We start from the raw sequence: 25,994 nt of genomic DNA, 5'->3' as shown, positions 1-25,994 counted from the left end.
ATCTTCCCCTACATCATTCTTCTAAATACCTTCAGCTTCAGCAATGTTTGAAGACACATCTGGGGTCATCACCGTGGCTACTGCAAGATTCCCCTATATTATCCTATTTGCACACTTGGGGGAAATTTAAAGGTGTTACTTCTGGTCTATACAAAAAATTTTCGTCTCATCTTTTTTCTAAATCTCTTTCACATGATCTTCAGCGTAAATGGCAATCTCGTCTCTCAATTTCCTTTTCAGATACTGAATGGGACTTACTCCTAGAGAATTTACATAAGGGAGCCCGAGAATCAAGGCTCAAATTTTGTCTTTTTAAAATACTGCATGATTGGCATTGGTCTCCAGTCAAATTACACAAAGCTGGTCTTCTCTCTCATACTAACTGCTGGAGATGTTCCAACCCCGGTTGTGATATTACTCATATCATTTGTGAATGTCCTAGTATCCAATCCTATTGGACTTACATTGGTGCTACTTTGAACTCCACTATGCCCCTAAAATTACCACTCACACCAACTAACATTCTCTTGCATGATCTACGTCACTCCCCAAAGCTCTCGAAACTACAACTCCGCCTTTTTCATACCTCACTTGCTGCTGCCAAAATATGTATACTGCGTCATTGGAAATCATCTCTACCTCCCTCTCAGGAAGATTGGTTGGTGGCAATGATGCAAACAGCCTCACATGAACGCACAATTTATAACCTCCAGGACCAAGCTGATATTTTTCTTCAAACTTGGTCTTCATTTCTTAAATCAAATGCTGATGTACTCCCTGCTTCCACTTCTACCCAAGCACATTAACCAGCTTTTACCCTCTTTTGTTCGTTGTTTATCTCTTTTCTTCGCCTTTTTCATCCTTTGCTTCCTCCTTTGATACGTTCTTCTGTCTCTATCCAATTGCTTTTCTTCGTTCTATTCATTCATATTCTCGGCACTTTTATTTTTTAGGTCTTCCCCTTTTTTCTTTTTCTGATAGGTTACTTTTTATTATGTATCATTCTATGCTTTGATCTAATTATTACTCCAACTATTATTTATTTATTTAAATGCATATTTATATTATATTTAGGGTGGAGTGACAAAACCACGCCCTGAAGAAATTGCCGTGAGTTGATCCAGTGGCAATGAAACATGTCGGCGTTTTTAAATGAGCAGACACACAGCATAGAATAAAAGATTGATAGCAAGTGTGATCTAGCTCAGTTTGTATATAGGGACACAGGGAGTGATTTCCTGATCCCCAGGTCCTAATTGTGGGGTTGTATCTGGTGCACTAATTATTGCACAGCTATTCTTCATCACACACCCTTTCACCTTGTCTGTTTGGGTCTCTACCCATCTCTCCTCTATTTCACATTTTCCTCTCGGAGTGGTGGTAGCTGATGATGAGACCTTGAGGTAGCAGGCGAGTACCTTCCTGCTTTATCCTCCCTGGTGTTGCTACCGTGAGGCACCACCATTCCATTCTCACATCTTTTTCACCACATTTAGGTTTTTAGAGACACAGGTAACTGGTTACAAAGATAGCCTCTAATTTTTAGTAATCTCTTTCTCTTTCTTTATTGGTGATCCGCTCCTGTGGAAGTACAGATGGTGTAACCTCTGACTCAATAGATTGTCTAAATATATGACAACTACGTTAGGAGTACGAGCTGTGACATCACCGTGTGAACAGGTCATTTATTGTGTATAAGTCTCAGAGTGGGGGAAGACCTGTTTTCTGCCCCTATAGCTCCTTATTGTGTTTAAACCACTCCCTCTCCCAGCCCTCTCCAGTACTCATGTGTGTCCCCCAAGGATCCACCCTCTCTCCTATCCTTTTCAACCTCTTTTCGGAACCTCTTGCTAATTCTCTAAATGACATGAACATTCCCGTCCATATGTACGCTGACGACACACAACTTTACCTGAAAATCACATCCCTGGATAACATTTCACTCAACTATTCTTTAACGTCTACTCAAAATTGGTTAACTGAGAACCACCTCCTGCTCAACACCTCCAAAACTGAATTGCTTCTCATCTCTCCCCCGAACCACTCCTTCAAGCTAGACCTTTGGTTGACTCACCTCAATGCTTTCAATTGCACCCCTCTCATCATAGACTCTGCCAAATCCCTCGGAATCACCTTGGACAAGCACCTGAATATGAAAAATCATATCAGCAACGTATGTAAGGGAGCTAATCACTTGATGAGGACACTCAGAAATATCAAGCCCTTTCTTCCACAAAATGACTTCAAACAAGTGGTCCAAGCACTGGTCTTGCTGAGGCTAGATTATGCAAAAAATCAATAGAGAATGGACCACTTGTCCTGTGTAGCCAGGGTCTTTTTAGTCTTGGTTCCGTCATAAAAAACCCTCATAACTGTACACAGGTGGAAATGGCGGTATGTACTGAGTCACCTCTTAAGTGTACTAGTACAGCATCATCATAGGGTCTTTTGTTTGTATGTATGCTGACCTCCACCAGGAGGAAGACCAACTGGTTTTACAGTAGCGTCCAGGCATAAAAATAGAAGTAAAAAGAGGGTGTGATGGTGCTCTGGTGTAGTGAGGTTACAATTCTCTAAATCGTTTTTTCTGAAGAATCTTTATTTGAAGAATGTTGATAAGAGAAGTTAAAAATTGGAGTGCGGATAAAGACCGGGTTACTGGTCAAGGGTCAACATGTTTCAGCCTTCTGTTGTAGTCTAAAGGCTTTCGTCAGGACCGAATTTAATAAAGGAGACGCGTTGTGGCTCCTGATATAGTGGATGTTATCCACTAGTTTTTTAAAAAGTCAGATCCGTAGTATCTGTACCTAATGGAGAAAGGAAAAAACAAGTGCATTTGGATAATCCTATTTTTATAAACTTCCTGTATGAATCATACTCTATGTCTTAAGTGACTCACTTATGGGGCTACTGTTATGATCAACATGTAGTGAGGTTGATAACTACGTGAACTATTGGGTCACTCATGTTTTCTAATTCTGGGCAAATGGCGCAAAAGGAAGGGATCTGGCTACATGAAGGTAGAGGAACTGGATGTGAATTAAAAAATACTCATAAGAAAGGTTTGTCTTGTTCACTGTAGCGCCTTGATGTCATAGGTTCTAAAAGTGCAGGGCGTTTTCGTAACAGCCTTAAAAGTGCAGTGGTAAAGATAAGGGATATAACGAGTTAGCCGCATCTGGGTCATACGTGCGGGAACTCGCGAGGTGTTTGCCCAAAATTCTAATTTACAATTAACGTTGGTGGCCCTATACTCATGTGGTCACCAGTGTGTTGGAATACAAGTGGTCGCTAGATGGAAGGTGTATCATAGTTCGCTGTCGATGTCGTGTTTAACAGGAATACACGACAGGAAGAAAATACATCATTACCTTGTAAATGCGTGATATTAACATCCTCGAGGTACCGAACGGCACATACGGAACTTAGTTCTGGAACAACAAAATAAAATAGGAGGATACATAAAAGGTTAGAGGCGCCTTACTTTGTGTGGAGACTCGTATTCCTGACGGTGGCCATTGAAGCTTACCGGTTCCGTCAAGTCATTTGCTTGTTCTGGCTCTGTTCGCGGTACCCCCGGTGACGCGGGACCGCTTGGAGCTCCGGTTTACATAGGGAATCGTTGTTGAGATGGAAAAAAGACTTGTGAAGTACCTGCGGTTGGCAGTTGTGGTTGGCATAAGTCACGAGCCCAAAAGGAGATGAAACGTATTGATTAAATATTAATTGTGGTGTCTCTTCTATGGTGCCAGTTCGATTAAAGTGTTTATGACATGAATACTAAGTTAGTTCTTTCGGTGGGTAAGCGAAGGCAGTTATTAGTTAACGAAAGGCAATTGCAGTTAGTAAGTTAGTAAAAAAGCAATTTAGGGAGTCCTTTCCTACATGTGGATGTACTGTGGTATTGTCCCTAAAATGTGTTGGCATGGTATCTGGAGACCGCAATAAATGGGGACATGTATAGCAATACTAGTATTCTATGTCTGTGTGTCAGAGAACTGGATCATGGGATCAGAGTTCAGAGGCTAGATTATGGCAGCGCTACGCTCTGTGGCCTTCTCAAGTACACCCTGGCTCCACTGAGGTCAGCACTGAACGTTGCGGCCAGACTAGTTACTGGTACCAAACGAAATGAGCACATCTCCCCAGTCCTAAAGTCTCTTAAATGGTAGCCTTATGATGCCCAAATCCAGTTAAAGATTATCGTTTTAGCGCACAAAACCCTGCATGACAACACACCCAGGTACCTAGCACAAAAGCTTGAATTATCATGTGGCGAGAGAGCTTCAAGAAGCGCTAACAACTTCCTCCTGAAACCACGTATCATGAATAAAAAGAGTACTTGTCGTCGAGCCTTCTCAGGTGCTGCACCAAAGCTCTGGAACTCTCTTCCACCGGATTTGCGCAGAATATCATCACTAACTGCTTTCAAACTTGAAGCCAAATCATTCCTAATGAATAAATTCTTACCTTAATTTGGGTGATGTGCATTCGCGCGCAACCATTGATCCTACAACAGGTGTTGATTGACTCTACATCCTTTTTACCATTATGTGTTTTTGCTCTCTGCCCCTTTGGATGTACGATTTGCCCCCTGTAGCAGCCTGTTATTGACCTGTTTATTTATTTACTCGCTGTGTACTACCTGTCTGTGATTATTGTGACTATAACTGTTTGGAATTCTTATCTGATATCGTTACTGGAGCTGTTTTCTTTGTCTCTTCTAGTTGCGTATCATTTGTATGTGATTTTTGTGACTACAACTGGTTGGCATTTTTACTTGTTATCGTTACTGGATTAGTACTCTCCCTTTCATTCTTTTGTAAGGCGCTCTGATATCCCTCCGGATCTGGTTCGCGCTTTATAAAACTTTATAAAATAAAATAAAATAGTTTTATTCTTTTCTCTCCTCTGTGAGATTTTGTATCTGTATTCAGTATGTTTAATGCTGTGTTTTATCACAGGAGGAAAGGAAGGGGTACTCCATGGCATCCCAGTAACCAGGCCGATGAGATAGGATTTTGCACTGTTTTCTTGTTTTTTCAATAATTCTTCTCTTTATAATGACACCATCAGGAATATTGCATTACTAGTTGTTAATTTACTTCCTACACCGTGGCCAGCTGGTACCTGAAACTCTGATTCTGCTTGATTACATGTGAATAGTAGTTTCCAGGGCAACATATCTAATTTTTGTTTTATGACCATATGACTTTTACTGCTTGATATATGTGACATTTGATTGTGGTACCTAGGGCAGTATTCTATTCTATTTCTGTTGGTATGATCATATGTCCTTTGCTGATTTGAACATGTCCCCTGCACTGTCCCACTTTGCCCACTTGGGCTTGAATATTTATTTGGAGGGTTTTTACAGGATTGCCCTTTCGGGCTTGATTGAACACATGTATTATTCTTTTGATGGTGTGTTTCATTACACGTTGTCTATGCAGCGCCCAGGTTAGTGGTTCTACCAATACCACACCCTTTCAATTTAACCAGATGACACTGACCCATTTTATGTCATGCACATGCCGCTACACTGCGTGGTTTGGATAGCCACACTTGATTGGGCTTGTGGAGTAGATCACATTTGGTTTAGTCAGAATTTTGAATTTCTATGTGGGCACAGTTTCAATGAAAAAAACAAAGGTTGCAGGGACATTATAATTAGGCTCAGATTTCACTCATACAATACCAGTGAAATTTAGCAGTTAGAGTTAGCTGAGCTAACTATAACTCGCGCCCCCGCAATGCACTGCTTATGACCGCACATATTACATCACTCATGACATGGTCAGTGACATCAACTATAACGTCCCTGTAACCTTTCGTTCCGCCAGGGAATTTCTATGTTTTTGTAAGTCGTAATCGCATTTGCAGAGTGGTGTAGTAGCGTCTGAGCCTCCACCCAGCTCTCAGGAATCCCGCTGTGTAGGACTTGCAGCTTCTTGGCCCCCAAGATCCCTCAGGAGTGAAGTGGACTTCATACCCCAAACAGTAGTGCACCAGGAGGTGCGTTTGCAGAGTGGTGGAGAAAGGGGGTGGGGACTCAGGCGAGTTGCAGGGCTTTTTTATTGGATTTCGGCCCCAGGGATCCCATCCACCAGGGCCAGGCATTTTAAGAATGGGGTGGAAGCCCATTTCGGCCCCGGGGACCCCTTAAGAGTAACAGTACATTTTGGGCCCCTCTAATGACAAATGTTTTGTGTGTAGCTAAAAATAAAGGAAGGAGGGCCACGTGGCCCCCCCTTTCCTGGGCCTGCTTTTATTTTATTTATTTACATTAAACATAGGAAGGGGGCCACACAGCCCCCCTACCGGGGCTATTTTGACCCTTGGGCAGCAATTCTGCTCTTCTTCGAGTAATCAAGAGAATTTCCTGCTCTTGCTTACTCGAAGCAGAGCAGTGTTTGCTATGGCTTGGCGGTAACGGAAGTCATAGCAAACTGCAATGTCCCGGGATGCTGGAGGTGGCCCTGCGGGGGTGGCAGTCCCCAGGGCCATGTTAGCTCCAGGAGGTGGGGGCCACGTGACCCTCCCACAATACAGCCTACAGTCCCGTGGAGGTGGTGGTCCCCGGGACTATGGGGGGCTGCGCGGTCCCCCAATGTAATTTTTACCATTTGTCCCGGAGAGGTGTAGGTCCATGCGGCTGCGAGGGGGGGGGGGGGCTGAGCCCCCTGCATTAATATTTTATTTTGACCTGGGATGGTGGCGGTCCCCAAGGCCGTGTAGGGCTGCATGGCTCCCGCATTTTTCATATTTAGCTCCAGGGTTGTGGCAGTCCCTGGGGTTGTGGCGGGGCCATGCTTGCCCCCTGAATTAAATAATAATACGCCCTGGGGAAGTGGTGTTACCTAGGGTACAGGTGCTGCCTAGGGCAACCCCCATATAATCTACAAAATGCCCTAGGGAGGTGGCGGTCCCTGGGGTTGTAATGCACGAAGGAGGGGGGCCCCGTGAGCCCCCTCCTATTTATTATACACTTTCCAACAGGGTCTGGCCCACCCCGGGGCCGATTACAAATAAAGTGCAGGGCAAGTGCTTTGTTTTCGTATACAAATTATGGCAGGAAATGATGAGGCATAGGGAGTCGGAGTGTTTCTACCCTGCCCTCTTTTAATTTTTTTTAATGTTTTCTGCTGTGACTTGGTTCAACTGAGTCACAAGATGGCTACCAACACTTCCTGGTTTCAAGTGTTGGCAGCCAATCAGATCTCAGCACGAGTTTGGGAAGGGTCGCAGATTCCCAGATATACAACTCAAAATTTCTTTAAATAACTCTGAAACTATTGAACGGATTTACACCATTTAACAAAAAAGACTCTTTCTGGACCAATAGCTACCTTTCTGCCAGATTTGGTGTAATTCCGCTCAGCAGTTCGGGCAGTAGCTGTGTTTAAAGTTTCCTATGGAAATTAACATGGGGAAAACACATTTTGGGACCCCTCCTTTTTCTCAGCCCTTGCCTGAAGGATCCCCCCGAAATTTTCAACACAGAAGCTTTCAAGTGGGCAAAGTTATTGGCAAATGAAAAAATGCTCTTCCTATGGAAACTAGGTCCTAATTCTAACTACCTATTGGAGACTGCCATTATGCAATTTATATGATATAGGACATAGGGAGCTGGCCCTGGGGAGTAGTGGTCCCCTGGGCCATTAAGCCACACAGCCCACAGACCACCTTTCTGTTTCCACAAACCAGCCCAAGGGAGATGGAGGTCCCCAGGGTAATATATGGCCCAGGTGGGGAGCCACGTGGCACCCCTCCCAAGTTAAAATGTTGCAATTGCCCCAGGAAGGAGGTGGTCTCTGGGACTTGGGGGTCAGCGCAGCCCACCTGCAATTGTTTTTTTTCCCCGGCGTGGTGGTGGTCCTCGCGGCTTCAAACAGTCCCAGTAGTGATGTTTGCTTGGCCCCACCTATTAAATAAATAAAGTCCCAAGGAGTTGGTGGTCCATGGGGCTGAAGGAGCCCAATGGAGGGGAGTCTGCACAACCCCCCTTTCATAAATAAGCTTCAAAAGGTAAAATGAGAACAGGAAGGGGGCTGATTGTGCCCCCTCCTTTTTTTTTAAGCCACTGGGACCTGGCTCACCCAGGGGCTATAGAGTATACAAGCACAGGAGCCTGCACTTGTTTTTAAAAATTGTTTTTGCTGCAGATTCATGACTCTATCGCAATTTTGCAGCAAATATATTTTTGTTACCCAGGCCGGGTCTTAGGGGGACCTCAGGATCAGAGCTGGTATTCTTACTCTGCCTCCTTTTTTTCTTTTTAAACTTTTTGGGGGGACTGGGCTGAAAGCCAAGATGGCTGCCAATACTTCCTAGTTGAAGTGTTTGCAGGCAATCAGATATCAACACGGGGACTGTTGGATCCTTGGAGTATCTGCAGAGATCCTCTGAGGATCTGCTTCCCTAGGTATATGAATGTGGGCTTCCTTTAATTTCTTCAAAACTACTGAACAGATTTACAAGAAATTAAAAAAAGTGTGCTCTTTGGAACAATAGCTACCCTTGTGCCGAATTTTATGTAATTGAGTACAGCAGTTCGGCCTGTATTCGTGTTCAAAATCCCGATGGAAATTAACATGGGAAACGTATTTTTTTACTTGTCTTTTTTCTCAGGCCCGACTTGCCCCTAAACTTTCCAGGCACAACTAAACTTAATGGAAAATATTTTGGGGCAATTTTGTGAAGATTCATCAAAACTATTTCCCTATGACTAGGTCCTAAATATCACTACCTACTGTACCTACCTACCTACTATATATATATATATATAGATATATATATTACCTACTGGCAGTCGCCAGTAGGTAGTTATAGTTAGGACCTATTTTCCATAGGAAATCTGCAAAATTCTATTTGGAATAACGTTGGCGCCGATTGACGAATCTTCGTGAAATTTTCCAAACTTTTGGCCAGCTCCGGTCCGCTCCTATCCTGACAATTTCACGGTGATTCGTCAAGCGGGGGCCGAGAAAAAAGGGGGGTCCCAAAACACATTTTCTCCATGCATTTTCCCATAGGACCTGTTGATGCAGCTACAGCCCGAACTGCTGAACGGAATTACACCAAATTTGGCAAAGAGGTAGTCCTCAATTCAGACTTGTGCATTTTGCTTAAATGGTGTTAATCTGTTCAGTAGTTCCTGAGAAAATCAAAATTAAAATCACATATATATCTGGGCGGAGCCTAACCACATATCTCAGCGTGAGATCATATTGGCTGTCAGTACTTCATCCAAGAAGTGTTGGCAGCCATCTTGGGACCAATATACATGATAACACCTCATTAAAAAGCATTGCAGTTAATAAAAGGTTTTAAGACTTGAGTTACATTATAAATCATTTGTTGATGGTACCATACACATTTTAGGAATTGTGGTGTGATTTGACCATTTGAAAAAGCCTTCTGCTGTGATATCATGAATCATGTTTGAGAGAAAACTATTTTCTCATGCTTTTCCCACAGAGGTTTGGAAGGTGATCTATAAGCTAAACTGAGAGCATATTTTCTGTAAATTCACATTATCTTTCTCAGTCATGTGAGAATGAAGTCTGACATTCTCAGTAAAACATGTACATCCAACAAGGGCAGAGACTGTTAGTTGATTCCTTTGTGTTCTACTGCAGCTTCCCAGAGTGTTCTAAAGAACAACTAGAGCGCTAACAATCCTACTTATGACAAACCTATGGCACACCTGAAGCCATCTTGATTGGAATAAAGTGGTAACTCTTAAAACATTTAATTTAAAAAGGAACAAAATGAGGGGGTTCATTTTGCCATAGAAAGTATGATTAGTGCTGCAGAAAGAAAAATCGGGGCACATTTTGAGTGACTTCTCAAATCCTCTTCTATTTCATTAAAACATTCCTACATGCAGACTGAAACATACACTTTCAATACAAGCAGCAGACTTCCCTGGTGAGCAGTAGCTTTACTACAGTGATCCAATAAGCAACTAGAGTGCTAACATTCTGAATTTATGGCAAATGTGTGACACATCTGAATGCCTTCTTGATGGAATCAAAGTAAAAAACTGAAAGTATTTCCTACTGAGGAGACTGTAGTAAATGAGGAAATTAGGAAACTTCATAACAAATAAGTCTCCCAAAATGGCCACCAGAGACAAAAGAGCACAAATGTAGCCCAAATATCACCCAGATGTAGCCCAAGTATAGCCCAATGACAGAATGTCCCAGAGTGTTCTAACGAACAACTAGAGCGCTAACAGTCTTACTTATGACAAAAGTATGGCACACCTGAAGCCATCTTGAGTGGAATAAAGTGGTAACACTTAAAACATTTAAGTTACAAATGAACAAAATGAGGGGGTTCATTTTGCCATAGCAATTATGATTAGTGCTGCAGAAAGAAAAATTAGGGAACATTTTGACTTCTCAAATCCTCTTCTATTTCCTAAAAAAATTCTGACATGCAGACTGAAACATGCACTTTGAATATCAGCAGCAGACTTCCCTGGTGAGCAGTAGCTTTACTACAGTAATCTAATGAGCAACTAGAGTGCTAACATTCAGAATGTATGGCAAATGTGTGACACATCTGAATGCCTTCTTGATGAAACCAAAGTAAAAAACTGAAAGTATTTCCTACTGAGGAAACTGCAGTAAATGAGGAAATTAGGAAACTTCATAACAAATAAATCTCCCAAGATGGCCACCAGAGACAAAAGAGCCCAAATGTAGCCCAAATATCACCAACATGTAGCCCAAGTATAACCCAATGACAGAATGTCCCAGAGTGTTCTAACAAACAACTAGAGCCCTAACAGTATTACTTATGACAAAAGTATGGCACACCTGAAGCCATCTTGATTGGAATAAAGTGGTAACACTTAAAACATTTAATTTACCAAGGAACAAAATGAGGGGGTTCATTTTGCCATATAAATAAAATTAGTGCTGCAGAAAGAAAAATTAGGGCACATTTTGACTTCTCAAATCCTCTTCTATTTCATAAACAAAATTCTGACATGCAGACTGAAACATGCACTTTGAAGACCAGCAGCAGACTTCCCTGGTAAGCAGTAGCTTTACTACAGTGATCTAATGAGCAACTAGAGTGCTAACATTCAGAATGCATGGCAAATGTGTGACACATCTGAATGCCCAAAGTAAAAAACTGAAAGTATTTCCTACTGAGGAGACTGCAGCAAATGAGGAAATTAGGAAACTTCATAACAAATAAATCTCCCAAAATGGCCACCAGAGACAAAAGAGCCCAAATGTAGCCCAAATATCACCCAGATGTAGCCCAAGTATAGCCCAATGACAGAATGTCCCAGAGTGTTCTTAAGAACAACTAGAGTGCTTACTGTCTTACTTATGACACAAGTATGGCACACCTGAAGCCATCTTGATTGGAATAAAGTGGTAACACTTAAAACATTTAATTTACAAAGGAACAAAATGAGGGGGTTCATTTTGCCATAGAAATTATGATTAGTTCTGTAGAAAGAAAAATCAGGGCACATTTTGACTTCTCAAATCCTCTTCTATTTCATAAAAAAATCTGACATGCAGACTGAAACATGCACTTTGAATAACAGCAGCAGACTTCCCTGGTGAGCAGTAGCTTTACTACAGTGATATAATGGGCAACTAGAGTGCTAACATTCAGAATTTATGGCAAATGTGTGACATATCTGAATACCTTCTTGATGGAATCAAAGTAAAAAACTGAAAGCATTTCCTACTGAGGACAGGAGTAAATGAGGAAATTAGGAAACTTCATAACAAATAAATCTCCCAAGATGGTCACCAGAGACAAAAGAGCCTAAATGCAGCACAAATATCACCCAGATGTAGCTCACATGTAGCCCAATGACAGAAATTTGCAAAACACTTATTTTTTGTGTATTTGCAGTTTTATATAGTGCAGACCTGTCAGGTATTGGAGTGCTTTACATGAGCATTGTTTACATCACACAAGATCAAATTCATTTAGGTTGTAGTCATGGGGAGATTAAGTGATTTGACCAGAATCACAGAATGTTGAGCTGAAGCAGCTCCAAACTGGTTCCCAAGTTGCAAAGTCTGCAGCTCTGGAAGTAACACCACATCCTCTCCCCTAGGTGCAACATTTAATCAAGTGGTCAACTGGTTAAAAAAACATAAAGATTACAAATAATTTAAAAGTTCTTTGTCGCTATATGAAAACTCAGAAAATATGTCCTCATTTTAGTTTTTTAGAGCACTAACCATAATTTTGATGCAAATAAGACCCTCTCATATATGTCATTTCTAAAGGAAATGCTCTAGGTATTACAGTTTTGATTACATCAAGATGACGTCAGGCGTTCCACACTTTTGTAATAAATATAGAATGTTAGCAATCTAGTTGTTCATTGGGATAGTGTTGAGAGGCAGAGGCCAGGGGCACGGACTCTGAAAATTGAAGGCAGGTAGGAGAGTGCAGAGGCAACAATTTTACCACACTGGGCAGGCAGGAAGGGCAGTGGCAGCACAACAGACTATGGAGGGCAGTGGAAAGGGGGGCAGGGGCAACAAACCAACAATACAGGACTGGCAAGAGAGGCTGTGGCAATATAATAGACCATTGTGGGCAGAAGGAAGAGGCAGTGGTAGTACAACCATACATGCCAACAGACCCGTTTCAGCCAGGAAACGTCCAATGTTTTTAAGCTCAAATAGGCTTTATTTGATCTGTCTCCTGTCTACAATCTCCTCTTTTTCAATGTAACTTAAAGGGGAAAATCAATACCTCAGTTTTTTTTCAAAATCTCCCTCTTACCAAGTTCAAAATGTTCGCAAGCATGGTCCATGGATCATGGTAGGCAGGAGGAATTGGGGTAGGGACATGGACTTGGATAACAGAGGACAGGAGGGACATGAAGAGGTGCACCAAACTGACCCTACAGGGCAGGCATCAGGGCTTGCAGCAGCACAATGCACCACACACGGCATGCAGGTCGGGAGTGCAGCACAACAATCCAGAGAAAGCAAAAGGGAGGGGACAGGACCATGCACATGGACAACAGAGAACAGAGGGGAAAGAGGCAATGGTAGCTAGCTGACCATAAGGGACAGACAGGAGAAGGCTGCAGCATAACAGATCATAAAGGGCAGGAGGGACGGATCAGGGGCATTACAATGGAACAGACAAGACAGGAGGGAGGGAATAGGGGTCTGCACATGGAAACAGAAGGCTGGGGGCAAGGGGGCAGGGCAGGAGCAGCAAGATGACCATGGAGGTCAGGCAGGATGGGCACTAGAAACAAGACACACCATGGAGAGCAACAGTGATACTATGATGGCACACACACAGACCATGGAGGGAAGGTGGGAGGGGGTCAGGGGCAGCTAGCTGACCACACAGGGAAGGTGGGAGGGGCCATGGTAGCACAGAAACCATGCATGGCAAGTGGGAGGGTTAGTGGCAGCACAATGGCTATGATGGGCAAGAAGGAGGGTGCAGGGGCATGCACAAAGGACCATGGAGGAGAGAAGGGAGGGTCAGGACCTGGGCACAGACAAGAGAGTTCAGGGGAAGGGGCCTCACAACAGACCGCACAGGGCAGGCAGGAGGAGCAGTTGCAGCACAACAGACCAGGGAGGGCAGAAGGGTGTGGCAGTAAAATGGACCATGGAGGACAGGAGGAATGGGATAGGAGCATGGCATGTGGACAGGCAGTGTGGAGGTGGCAGGGACAGGTTACAGTCATCTAACAATGCTAGGCAGGTGGGAGGGGAGTGGCAGCTCAACAGAACACTCAGAGTAGATAGAAGTGGCAGGTCCATGGAACATGGTGGGCAAAAAGGATGGAGCAGGGGCATGCACAAAGACATCGGAGGGCAGGGGGAAGGAGAATAGGGGCAGCAAGCTAAGCACAGAGGCTAAGCAGGAGGTCAATGATGGGCCATAGAATTGGGCAATGGAGGACAGGAGGAGTGGACTGGTACATCATGCTAAATGGAGGGCAGTGGCAGCACATCAGACCATGCATGGCAGGAGGGAGGAGGCTAGTCCATGGATTCAGACAACAGAGGATAATGAGGTGGATGGGGCAGCAAGCTAACTGTTCAGAGAAGGTGGGTATTAGGAACTTTATTGTTTTTAAAATGTGTGTCTGTGCGAACTACTTAAAATATGAACAAGTATGCAGCATAATCTCACTTTTATTCAGGAAGAAGGGGACGTTTGTGACTGTGACTCCGGGCTCACTTGGCAGAAACACCCCCTGACCTTCCACCCCCATCGCAAAATGTAATGCCCGTGAAAAGGGTAGGTGGACGCAGTGTTATATAGTACGTAGTCCTGAGAGCATGATTGAAAATGAAAACTAGATATAGTATATGGTATAAACTATGCACTAAAAAGTTTGATACAAGATGAACCGGGGCGTGAAATATAATATGCAATACATTGTGCGCAATGACAGATTCATTGGAGAGCGCGAGATAGCACAGGCACTAGCGCGTGCTATGCGATATGCGCCTTGGAGTGTAATATGCACAGGGCAGTGTTGTGTAACCTAGCTAGTCTCTAAAGTTGTAATATAAAAAATGTGCTGGGGAGTGTAACGTTGCATATGCACTGTGACAAAGATATGGATCCCAGATTGTAATATGTATGGCATAGCGCGGTGCGTTATAACATAGGCATCGAGGAAGGCACGATAGATGGGGCAATATAACCCGTGCAAAGGCAAGTGTGGCATGACATATTCAAGGGGTGGTGTTACAGTGCACATGGGCTAGAGATTGTCATAGCATACGTACTAGCTGGTGGAATACAACACAGAGGTGTGTGGCACTCTGCGGGCACTGGTGGGTGTAACACAGCATTGGGCTCAGCCAGGAGCACGCTGTGACTCTCAGGTGAGGTTTGTCTCCTTTCCAGAGAGTAAAATAAAAAGTATTACACATCCGGCGGTGGATGTGTGTTTTATTAACCGTGAGGGGGGTTTCTTGCATAGTTTTGTCGAATTTTTGTCTAATCCCCTTTGAATGGCTTGGTGTGCGTGTGTATTAAATGTGCCCGTCAATAGCTACCCATGTTTGTATAAATAAACGACAAGGGTGTCTACTTGGAGAGTACCCACCGGCAGGGGCACCGGGATTAGGCACGGTAGGGCGTCAGACACGTCAGAGCTTCACTAGCAGTGTAAATACATTCCACGTGGATTCATTGTATGCAGAGTCGCCTTTTAATGAATATCACGCAAATTGTCATGGTGATAGGTACATACGGTTTGTCCAGCATGTCCTAGGTGTTTCTATAAATATATATTTTTAAAAAATATTAAAAAACAAAGGCCGGCCCCGGGGGATGGGGTCCCCGGGGCCATAAGTGAGCCCCTCTCCTAAAGAACTAAAAAAATAAAAAGGCAATGACCCGGTGGTTGGGGTCCCCGGGGGCGATTAAGGCCTTGGGAGGGCCAAAATAATTTTTTTCAACAAAAAAAATTAGGGTGCAGGCCCTGGGGGATGGGGTCCCCAGGGCCAATAAATTAGAAAAAGAAGGGGTCCACAGAGCCCTCCTTCTTAAAATTAAAAACCTGCATCGCGCCGGAGGTCACGGCCCCTCCTTGCCGCACTCTGCAAACGAGCCCCCTGGCCAGTTGTAAATTGGGGAATTAATTCCCCTTCAATACTGAGGGTCCCCGAGGGCCAACTAGCCCAACAGGTATCTCCAGTATGCGCCAGGGAGCTGACAGGTGTTCTAAGGCCACGCCCCTTTTTACACCTCTATGCAACGCAGCTCTGTGTCGCTTAATGGAGGTACCTAGTGGGCTAGTTTGACCCTAGGGACCCTTAGGATTCAAGGGGACTTAATCTCTCAACTTAGAACGGCCACAGGGCACGTTTACACAGTGGTGAAGGGAGGGGACGGGGCCTGAGGTGAACTTTGCAAACACGCCCTGTGGCACGTTTTAAGTTGGGGAAATAATTCCCTTTCAATCCTGAGGGACCCTGGGGGCCAACTAGCCCACCAGGTTCTTCCAGTAAGCGCCACTGCTCTGCGTTGCAGAGAGGTGGTGCAGGCCGTGCTCCTCTTTACACCTGTCTGCAATGGCGCTTACTGGAGGTACCTAGTGGGCTAGTTTGACCCTAGGGACCCTCAGGATTCAAATGAACTTAATCTCCCAACTAAAAACGGCCACAGGGCGTGTTTACACAGTGGTGAAGGGAGGGGACGGGGCCTGAGTTAACGTGTGCAAACACGCCCTGTGGCGCGTTTTAAGTTGGGGAAATAATTCCCCTTCAATCCTGAGGGACCCTGGGGGCCAACTAGCCCACCAGGTGCTTCCAGTAAGCGCCACTGCGCTGCGTTGCAGAGAGGTGGTCTAGGCCGTGCCCCTTTTTACATCTCTCTGCAACGCAGCTCTGTGGCGCTTACTGGAGGTACCTAGTGGTCTAGTTGGACCCTAGGGACCCTCAGGATTCAAGGGGACTTAATCTCCCAACTTAAAACGGCCACAGGGTGTGTTTACACAGTGGTGAAGGGAGGGGACGGGGCCTGAGGTGACGTGTGCAAACACGCCCTGTGGCGCGTTTTAAGAGGTATTTTTAATCCCCTGTCCTATTATATACTAGGGGCTTACAGAGTAGTTCATGCTATAATATACTCTATGAAATTCCAATTGAAGCTCAGGTTAGATGTCCTTCACATCTAACATGGGCTTCAATTGGAATTCCATATAATTCCATAGAGCATATTATCAAGCCCATTATCGCTGTTTTAGGGGCAGTTTTCTGCCGCTAAAGCGCCGATAATTTTATCGCCTGTCTTGATAATATGCCCCTTTATTCTTAAGGGGAACGTTACAACCTTATCTGTTTTACTTCTGTTCCACCGTAACCTCTATGGGAGAGATAAGGATCGCTCCCATAGATGTTACGGTGGAACACGCGCTAGTTTCAGCGCATTTCCAAGAATCGGGAAAAGGAATATTTAGTAGAACCCCGATTGACATTGTGAAGGCTGGTATGAATGCCCTCGGCCTTTACATGCCCTTCTGTAACACAAAAGTGGATGTCCAGTGAGGCGAGTGATTAAAAAATCCCATGCCCTGACGAAATTGCCACAATACAGATTAATGGCAATGAAACATGTTGGCCTTCCTTATAAAGGTTAGCGACATATAGTGCTTTTATTTTTGAGTGAACTCACTGGTTGTGAATAAAGAGGGTGACCTATAGTGAGTCTTCAACTCAATTTTAATATTGCTTGGAACACCTGTTCTTGGCAATACACTGGGTTTTTCATTCTCTTTCTTTGTCTATGGGGACAGCAAAGTTTCCATTTAAAAATCATTTCTTTTTCTTTGTCTATCCACCTTTCCTTTACTGGACACTATTTTCTATGAGTTGGCAACCAGTGATGACAAAACGTGGGCATACCAGCGAGAACCAGCTGGCAGCCTTCCTGGTGTTGCATACGTGAGGTGCCTCCTCATCTTTCACTTTTCACGTCTCAATATTTCTGACTTTTATGTGAGCTGTGGTGTCATACTTTGCGTGAGACTATGAAGGGCTGTATTGCAGGTTGTTTTAATTGAAATTCAAGAGGTTCAGGACCTGGCTAAAATTTGGACGTGTTGCCGGTGGTTGGTAAATAGCTATTCCCAATAGCAGTGGAGGTCCTTGAATTGAAACGTGATTCCTCTTGATGCCAAACCATTATTTGTCTCAAAGGCACACACCTTTTGTTTGATGAGCATGTGAAAATGTATTACAGATATATTGATGATTTATTTATCATATGGGATGGATCAAAAGAGTCAGCTATGAACTTTGTCACTATGATCAATCAAAATGATGTCAATCTAAATTTTACTACTACCATAAGCAACCAAAAAATTAATTTCCTTGATGTAGAAGTCTATATTAACAATTGTAAATTAGAGACTAGGATCTACAGAAAGGAAACTGCTGGGAATGCGGTACTGCACTTTTCTAGTTTCCATCCACGGCACCTTGTACACAGCATCCCCTATGGGGAAATGCTCCGCCTAAAAAGAATCTGCAGCAATCAAAATGATCTGATACAAGCGCAACATCTAAGCAAAAACAGATTTTTGGCTAGGGGATATCCCCTTAAAACAATACAAGAGGCAATCAACAAAACCCAAGATCTGTTCAGAATAGAACTATTAATGCCCAAAAAATCTGGAAAAAAGATACAAATAGAAAATTCGAGTTCTGATGAGTTAAGACTAATTACCACCTATAGCTCCCAAGAAAAAACTATTAAAAAAATTGTTTATAAAAATTGGGCTCTTGTCAAAAATGATCCCATTATAGGTCATGACCTCCCTATAAAACCCAGTATTACCTACAAATGGGCACCTTCAATGTACAACAGTTTAGTCTCCAGCAGCCCGGAATCATTTAACCGTACAAATTGGTTAGCTGTCCCTAACGGATTCACAAAATGCAAAATGTGCAAAGTATGCCAATATGGCATAAACAAAAAAAGTTACTGTAATGCGTTCAGCAAGCAGGAGATAAAAATCGACAAACCTTTGCACTGCAAAACAGAATTTGCGATATATGTTCTGGAATGTACATGCCCATTAAAATACATAGGCAGTACTAAACTACCGGTGAACAAAAGAATCTTGCAACACATCAGGGCAATCAATAATAATGATCCCACTTACCCTGTCGCTAGGCACTTTGCAGAAGTCCACAATAACGATCTAAAAGACTTAACATACTTTGTGATAGATGCCATACCTAAAACCAAACGAGGGGGAGATAGGGAATACTGGCTGAGAAGACTTGAAACTCGCTATATTCTTAATATGGACAGTAAATCTCCGGGAGGTCTTAACAATACGGAAGACTTATACACCTGCTTATAAAAATGACCCATTTGTTTCCCAGAACTCTGCGCGTCCTTTTTACCTATTGGCACAAACTGTATTATATATCTACTTTTGATGAAAATCGTTCTAATTTAACAAATTATATTTACGTCGTCCCAATCAAGTTATCAGTGTTTTGAAATATAAATAAACTTGAGAACAAAACCCATGGGACACATTTCCAGGCGTAAATGGAGGCTGCTACGTCACTCAAAACCAGTTAACATAATGGTTTTTTAACACACTACACTTTTTGCACTGTAATTTTTTAACACTTAAGGGTTTTTTAATATAATTAGCACACAGCACTTTCTGTCATTAAGGATTTTTAGATTCCCGATTAGGAACCTTTGATCCTTGCACTCATGCCAGTAGAATCTCGCTCCAAACAACGGTTTTGGATTCATCCTGACATTGTTTACATTGTATGAATATATATTTATATATGAGCCAATAGAACAAAACTAAGTTCTTTTAGATCACAATATTTATTAATGTTTTTATAACATTCAAAAACGTTTTTAGATTATTCATTACGACATTTTAAAATAATTTTTGTGTCTTATCATATTCAAGGTTATTTATGTATTTATTAATATTTTTTAACCTTTCACATCAAATTTTGATAATTTATATTTGTTGTGAGTTGGCACTTGATTTTGTGATTATTATTATTCATACTCTTGTTATTTAAAAACTCAATAATGAGCGATAATGGAAACCCATAAGGGCATGTTTAACTTGTTTTCTATATCTATTATGTATCAGCAATCACGTGCAAATTGTAGCGTTTTAAATGGTCTGTGAACATTGACGGCGTTGTCATGTGATCAAGGTCCTTCCCGGACTGAAACGCGTAATGGCCGACATTAAACTGCTATTGTAAGCACAGAAAATTGGGTCTGAGTCTGCTTGCCGAGCAAAGGATAATCGACTTTGGTGAAAAGCAGTTACTTTGATATATATATATACTTATTGAATGAGACCCCAACTACACCTACTTTTTATTTATTACCTAAAGTACATAAAGATCCGGTCAATCCCCCTGGTCGCCCCATTGTGTCTTCAAAAAACAGTCTATTAGAGAAGACATCTGAATACATTGACGATTTTTTGTTTCCTTATGTCAAAGATCTCAACTCATATCTCAGAGATACAAAAGATTTTTTACAAAAAATCCAAAACCTCCACTGGGAGAACAAATACTGGATGGTCTGCTTAGATGTAGAGAGCTTGTATACAAGCATCAAACATACTGATGGTCTTAAGGCATGCCAATATTTTCTAAAAGCAAGAAATATCAAATTGTTGGAGCAGACACGGATGCTCTTGCAAATGATTGAGATTTGTCTGACTGAAAATGTATTTATGTTCAATGAAAGGTGGTACAAACAACTACAAGGTACTTCTATGGGTACCTGCTTCGCCCCAAGTTACGCCAATCTTGTGGTAGGCTGGTGGGAGAAGCAGGTACTCTGGAGTGAAGATAATGAGCCATGGTCAAATAACATCGGACTATGGATCAGATTTATTGATGACATATTCTTTGCGTGGGAGGGCAATGAGTGTGACCTTCTTGAGTTTGTGAATCATTTGAACAGCAATACTATAAATTTAAAATTTACTATGCAATACAGTCAGCAGAGTATTGACTTTCTTGATATCAGGCTAACAATAGAGAACGGCACGCTGATCACAGACCTATACAGGAAAAAAACGGCAGGTAATTCAATCCTTCATTCAGCTTGTTGCCACCCGCCCATCTTTAGATGGAGTGTGCCATACAGTGAGTTCCTAGGAGCCACAAGGAATTGTAGCACAGAAGCACTGTATGAATAAAACAAACGAAGTATGATGACTAGATTTAAGAACAGGGGATACCCAAGTAAAATGCTACAGAGAGGTGCTAAAAAAGCAGACCTCATCAGTCACAATGATGCTCTCTTCTTGCCTCCAAAAAAATCTAACAGAAGAGATAATACTGACGTACCAGTCAGATTTATCACTATGTTCTTACACAGGCAGATGAATTGAGAAACATCATAAAGAAGAGAAGGCATATTCTTACACAAGACCCTCTCCTTTTAACGAAGCTGGGACATTCACCAGCCATTACTTACAGGAAGACCACATCACTGAAAGATAGACTAGTGAATAGTCACTTACAGATTGAAAAGAAGAAAACCTGGCTAGAACAGAGGGTTGGCTTTCATAAATGCAGTAAATGCAAAGCCTGCAGTCACAGTGTAAATGTAAAAGAAGTTACATTACAAGATCAAAAAACAAATGGAAGATCAAGAAACCAATCTCCTGTGGGACTGATTATGTAGCGTATGCCATCATCTGCCCATGCGACAAATGGTATGTAGGGTCAACCACGTTTCCAGTTACAAAAAGGATTCTGGGACACTGGCGGGCCATCACAAACCGTGATCTAAGCTACAGTACATCGAGACACTTTAATGAGAAGCATGAGGGTAACTGGACCAAAGGTAGATACGTTGGTCTTGCAACTATTCCTAAGCACCCCAGAGGAGGCAATCAAATTCAAACCTTACGTCGCCTTGAGTCAAGGCTGATCCTGCTTGCCGGTAGTATGTTCCCAACTGGTATGAACAACGATGAAGAGCTATATGTGCATTTGTAAACCTTTAAAACGCTTCCCGCAACCTAATTAGGAGTTTCTAGTTTGTATCATTCTATATGAATGATGCATTTTAAATCACTTACTGTATCTATGTGTTGTTCTAGTTTCTTTCCCTTCCTTGCAGAATTATTATAGTGGATGGAACGTTGGTTATTAAATACAGAATGAGAATTATGCAAATGTTATTGACTGAATTAAGAATTGATACATTGATGAAATGACATGTAGAAGTCATGTGCTATATGATTGAAGTCTAATGCTATACTTTTTGTGTTGACAGATTGACAGTGCAAGGAGGATAGCCACTAATTGTTTGATTAAGAGCACATGAGATTCAGCAAGTTCAGTTGAACTGTCGTCTCTACAGCACCATTATCATTAATTGATCATTAACGTCATCAAATCCATCACCTGTCAATATCCTAAACAATATCAGTATATGATGCATTGGATAATGACCAGTTATGCAACTCTTAAGTATAAATTGATCATAAGGTACTATACCATGCATTTCCATCATTATTTGTTGTCTTTTTGACTGGTAGTAAAATTCAGTCACTTTTTTCTCATGAGCATCTAATGAATCAAGACTAAGTACTATACTTTGATCTTTTCGTAATTACACGACCAATTAACTTTATAATTACCTCCTCCACTTTTGTTAGGGAATAATGTTTCATATTTTCAATGCAAACTAATGAAAAACAAATGTTGTTCTTTAAACTTTATTTATTATTTCAACTGAACAAACACATAGTATTGTCCACAAGTATTTCTTTTATGTTCACTTTACACGCTGTGTCGTGGTTGTATACTGTATCTTTAAATACAAGTGAAACTCACCAAAGGTCATGTGACCAAGATCTCGGCTGAGATCGAAACGCGTCGTTTGTCTGCCAAATAAACCCGCAATATTCAGAACACAGAACTGGAGTGGCTCGTCTTTTCTACATACACTTGTGGATATATATATCTATATATATATATATTCACTTAAAAAACCATAGGTTTCACACATGTTATAGTTAGCTGGACATTTCACTCGTTAAAAACCAATGAAATTCCCCCGTTATAGTTAGTGCAGGCAACTATAACTCACGCGACCGCAATCCTCTGCTGATGACGTCAGATATTACATCACTGATGACATATGTGTCTTTATGAAAAATAAATATTTGTAATATATGTATAGCTAAAGATTAATGGAAGAAGACATGGGTAAATAAGTGTCTAAATACAGTGATGTAATATCTGACGTCATCAGCAGAGGATTGCGGTCGCGTGAGTTATAGTTGCCTGCACTAACTATAACGGGGGAATTTCATTGGGTTTTTACGAGTGAAATGTCCAGCTAACTATAACATGTGTGAAACCTATGGTTTTTTTAAGTGAATTTGCAAGGTTTTTTAAATGCTAATTCGTAACTATAACGTGTGTGAAACCTATGGTTTTTTCAGTGAATATATAAACATATAAATATAATCTGCATATCTATATAAATATAAATTCATGCAAACATATACATATATGCATACATATGCATGGTATGTACATGAAAGTTTGAAAAATTCTAATACAAGCAAAGCTAAAAAGCCACCTAATTACAAACAGAATTGCTTTAACTTAAACGAGGGCGAGACCTATTGCATTTTCAATGCATGTTTACTTTGATTCCATCAAGAAGGCATTCAGATGTGTCCCACATTTTCCATTAATTCTGAATGGTAGCACTCTAGTTGCTCATTAGATCACTGTAGTGAAGCTACTGATCACCAGGGAAGTCTGCTGCTGGTATTGAAAGTGCATGTTTCAGTCTGCATGTCAGAATTTGTTAATAAAATAGAAGAGGATTTGATAAGTCACTCAAAATGTGCCCTAATTTTTCTTTTTTCCTCACTAATCATAATTTCTATTTAAATCAAACTACTCACTCTCTTCTACTCACTCGCTACTACTTTCTACTACTCACTCTCTACTACTCACTTTCTACTACTCTCTACTACTCTACTACTCTCTACTACTCACTCTCTACTACTCACTCTCTACTACTCTCTACTACTCTCTACCACTCACTCTCTACTACTCTACTACTCACTCTCTACTACTCTCTCTCTACTACTCTCTCTCTCTACTACTCCCTCTCTACTACTCTCTCTACTACTCACTCTCTACTACTCACTCTCTACTACTCTCTACTACTCTCTACTACTCACTCTCAACTACTCACTCTACTACTCTCTCTACTACTCACTCTACTACTCACTCTACTACTCTCTACCACTCACTCTCTACTACTCTCTCTCTCTACTACTCACTCTCTACTACTCACTCTACTACTCTCTACTACTCTCTCTGCTACTCACTTTCTACTACTCTCTACTACTCACTCTCTACTACTCACTCTCTACTACTCACTCTCTACTACTCTACTACTCTCTACTACTCTCTCTACTACTCACTCTCTACTACTCACCCTCTACTACTCTCTACTACTCTCTCTCTACTACACACTCTCTACTACTTGCTCTCTACTACTCACTCTACTACTCACTCTACTACTCACTCTCTACTACTCCCTACTACTCCCTACTACTCACTCTACTACCCACTCTCTACTACTCTCTACTACTCACTCTCTACTTCTCCACTACTCTCTACTAATCACTCTCTACTACTCACTCTGTACTACTCTCTACTACTCTCTCTACTACTCTCTACTACTCACTCTCTCTTCTACTCTCTCTCTACTACTCACTCTCTACTACTCACTCTCTACTACTCACTCTCCACTACTCTATCTCTACTACTCACTCTCTACTACTCACTCTCTACTACTCTCTACTACTCACTCTCTACTACTCTCTACTACTCACTCTACTACTCATTCTCTACTACTCATTCTCTACTACTCTCTCTATGCTACTCAGTCTCCACTACTCACTCTCTACTACTCTCTACTACTCACTCTCTAATACTCACTCTCTACTACTCCCTCTACTACTCACTCTCTACTACTCTCTACTACTCCCTCTACTACTCACTCTCTACTACTCTCTACTACTCTCTACTTCTCACTCGCTACTACTCTCTACTACTCACTCTCTACTACTCACTACTACTCTCTCCTACTCACTCTCTGCTACTCTCTTTACTACTCTCTACTACTCTCTCTACTACTCTCTCTCTACTCTCTACTCTCTATTACTCATCCTCTACTCTCTACCTCTCTACCTTTCTCTACCTCTCTCTCTACTACTCTCTACCTCTCTACCTCTACCTCTCTACCTCTATGTCTCTACCTCTACATCTCTACCTCTCTACCTCTCTCTACCTCTCTCTACACGCACACAAATGCACATATATGCATTTATATATATGTATGTGTATATATATGTATATACATACATATATAAACATATATATGATCTGCATATCTATATAAATACAAATATAAATGCATGCATACATATACAGATATGCATGTTATTTACATGATATTTTGAAAAACACTAATAAAAGCAAAGCTAAAAAGCCACCTAATTACAAACAGAATTGCTTTAACTTAAACGAGGGCGAGACCTATTGCATTTTCAATGCTTGTTTACCTTGGTTCCATCAAGAAGGCATTCAGATGTGACACATTTGCCATAAATTCTGAATGGTAGCACTCTAGTTCCTCATTAGATCACTGTAGTAAAGCTACTGCTCACCAGGGAAGTCTGCTGCTGGTATTCAAAGTGCATGTTTCAGTCTGCATGTCAGAACTTTTTAATGAAATAGAAGAGGATTTGAGAAGTCAAAATGTGCCCTAAGTTTTCTTTCTGCAGCACTAGTCATAATTTCTATGGCAAAATGAACCCCCTCATTTTGTTCCTTTGCAAATTAAATGTTTTAAATGTTACCACTTTATTCCAATCAAGATTGCTGCAGGTGTGCCATACCTTTGTCATAAGTAAGACTGTTAGCGCTCTAGTTGTTCTTTAAAACACTCTGGGATTTCTGTCATTGGGATATACTTGGGCTACATCTCGGTGATATTTGTGCTACATTTGGGCTCTTTTGTCTCTGGTGGCCATCTTGGGAGACTTGTTATGAAGTTTCCTAATTTCCTCATTTACTGCAGTCTCCTCAGTAAGCATACTGTCAGTTTTTTACTTTGATTCAATGAAGAAGGCATTCAGATGTGTCACACATTTGCCATAAATTCAGAATGTTAGCACTCTAGTTGCTCATTAGATCACTGTAGTAAAGCTACTGCTCACCAGGGAAGTCTGCTGCTGGTATTGAAAGTGCATGTTTCAGTCTGCATGTAAGAATTCTTTAATGAAATAGAAGAGGATTTGAGAAGTCACTCAAAATGTGCCCTAATTTTTCTTTCTGCAGCACTAATCATACATTCTATGGCAAAATGAACCCTCTCATTTTGTTCCTTTTTAAATTAAATGTTTTAAATGTTACCACTTTATTCCAATCAAGATGGCT

The sequence above is a fragment of the Triturus cristatus genome, chromosome 6 (genome assembly GCF_964204655.1).
Source record: "Triturus cristatus chromosome 6, aTriCri1.1, whole genome shotgun sequence".
In the NCBI taxonomy this organism is placed as follows: Eukaryota; Metazoa; Chordata; class Amphibia; order Caudata; family Salamandridae; genus Triturus; species Triturus cristatus.
This window is presented reverse-complemented; position numbering follows the sequence as displayed.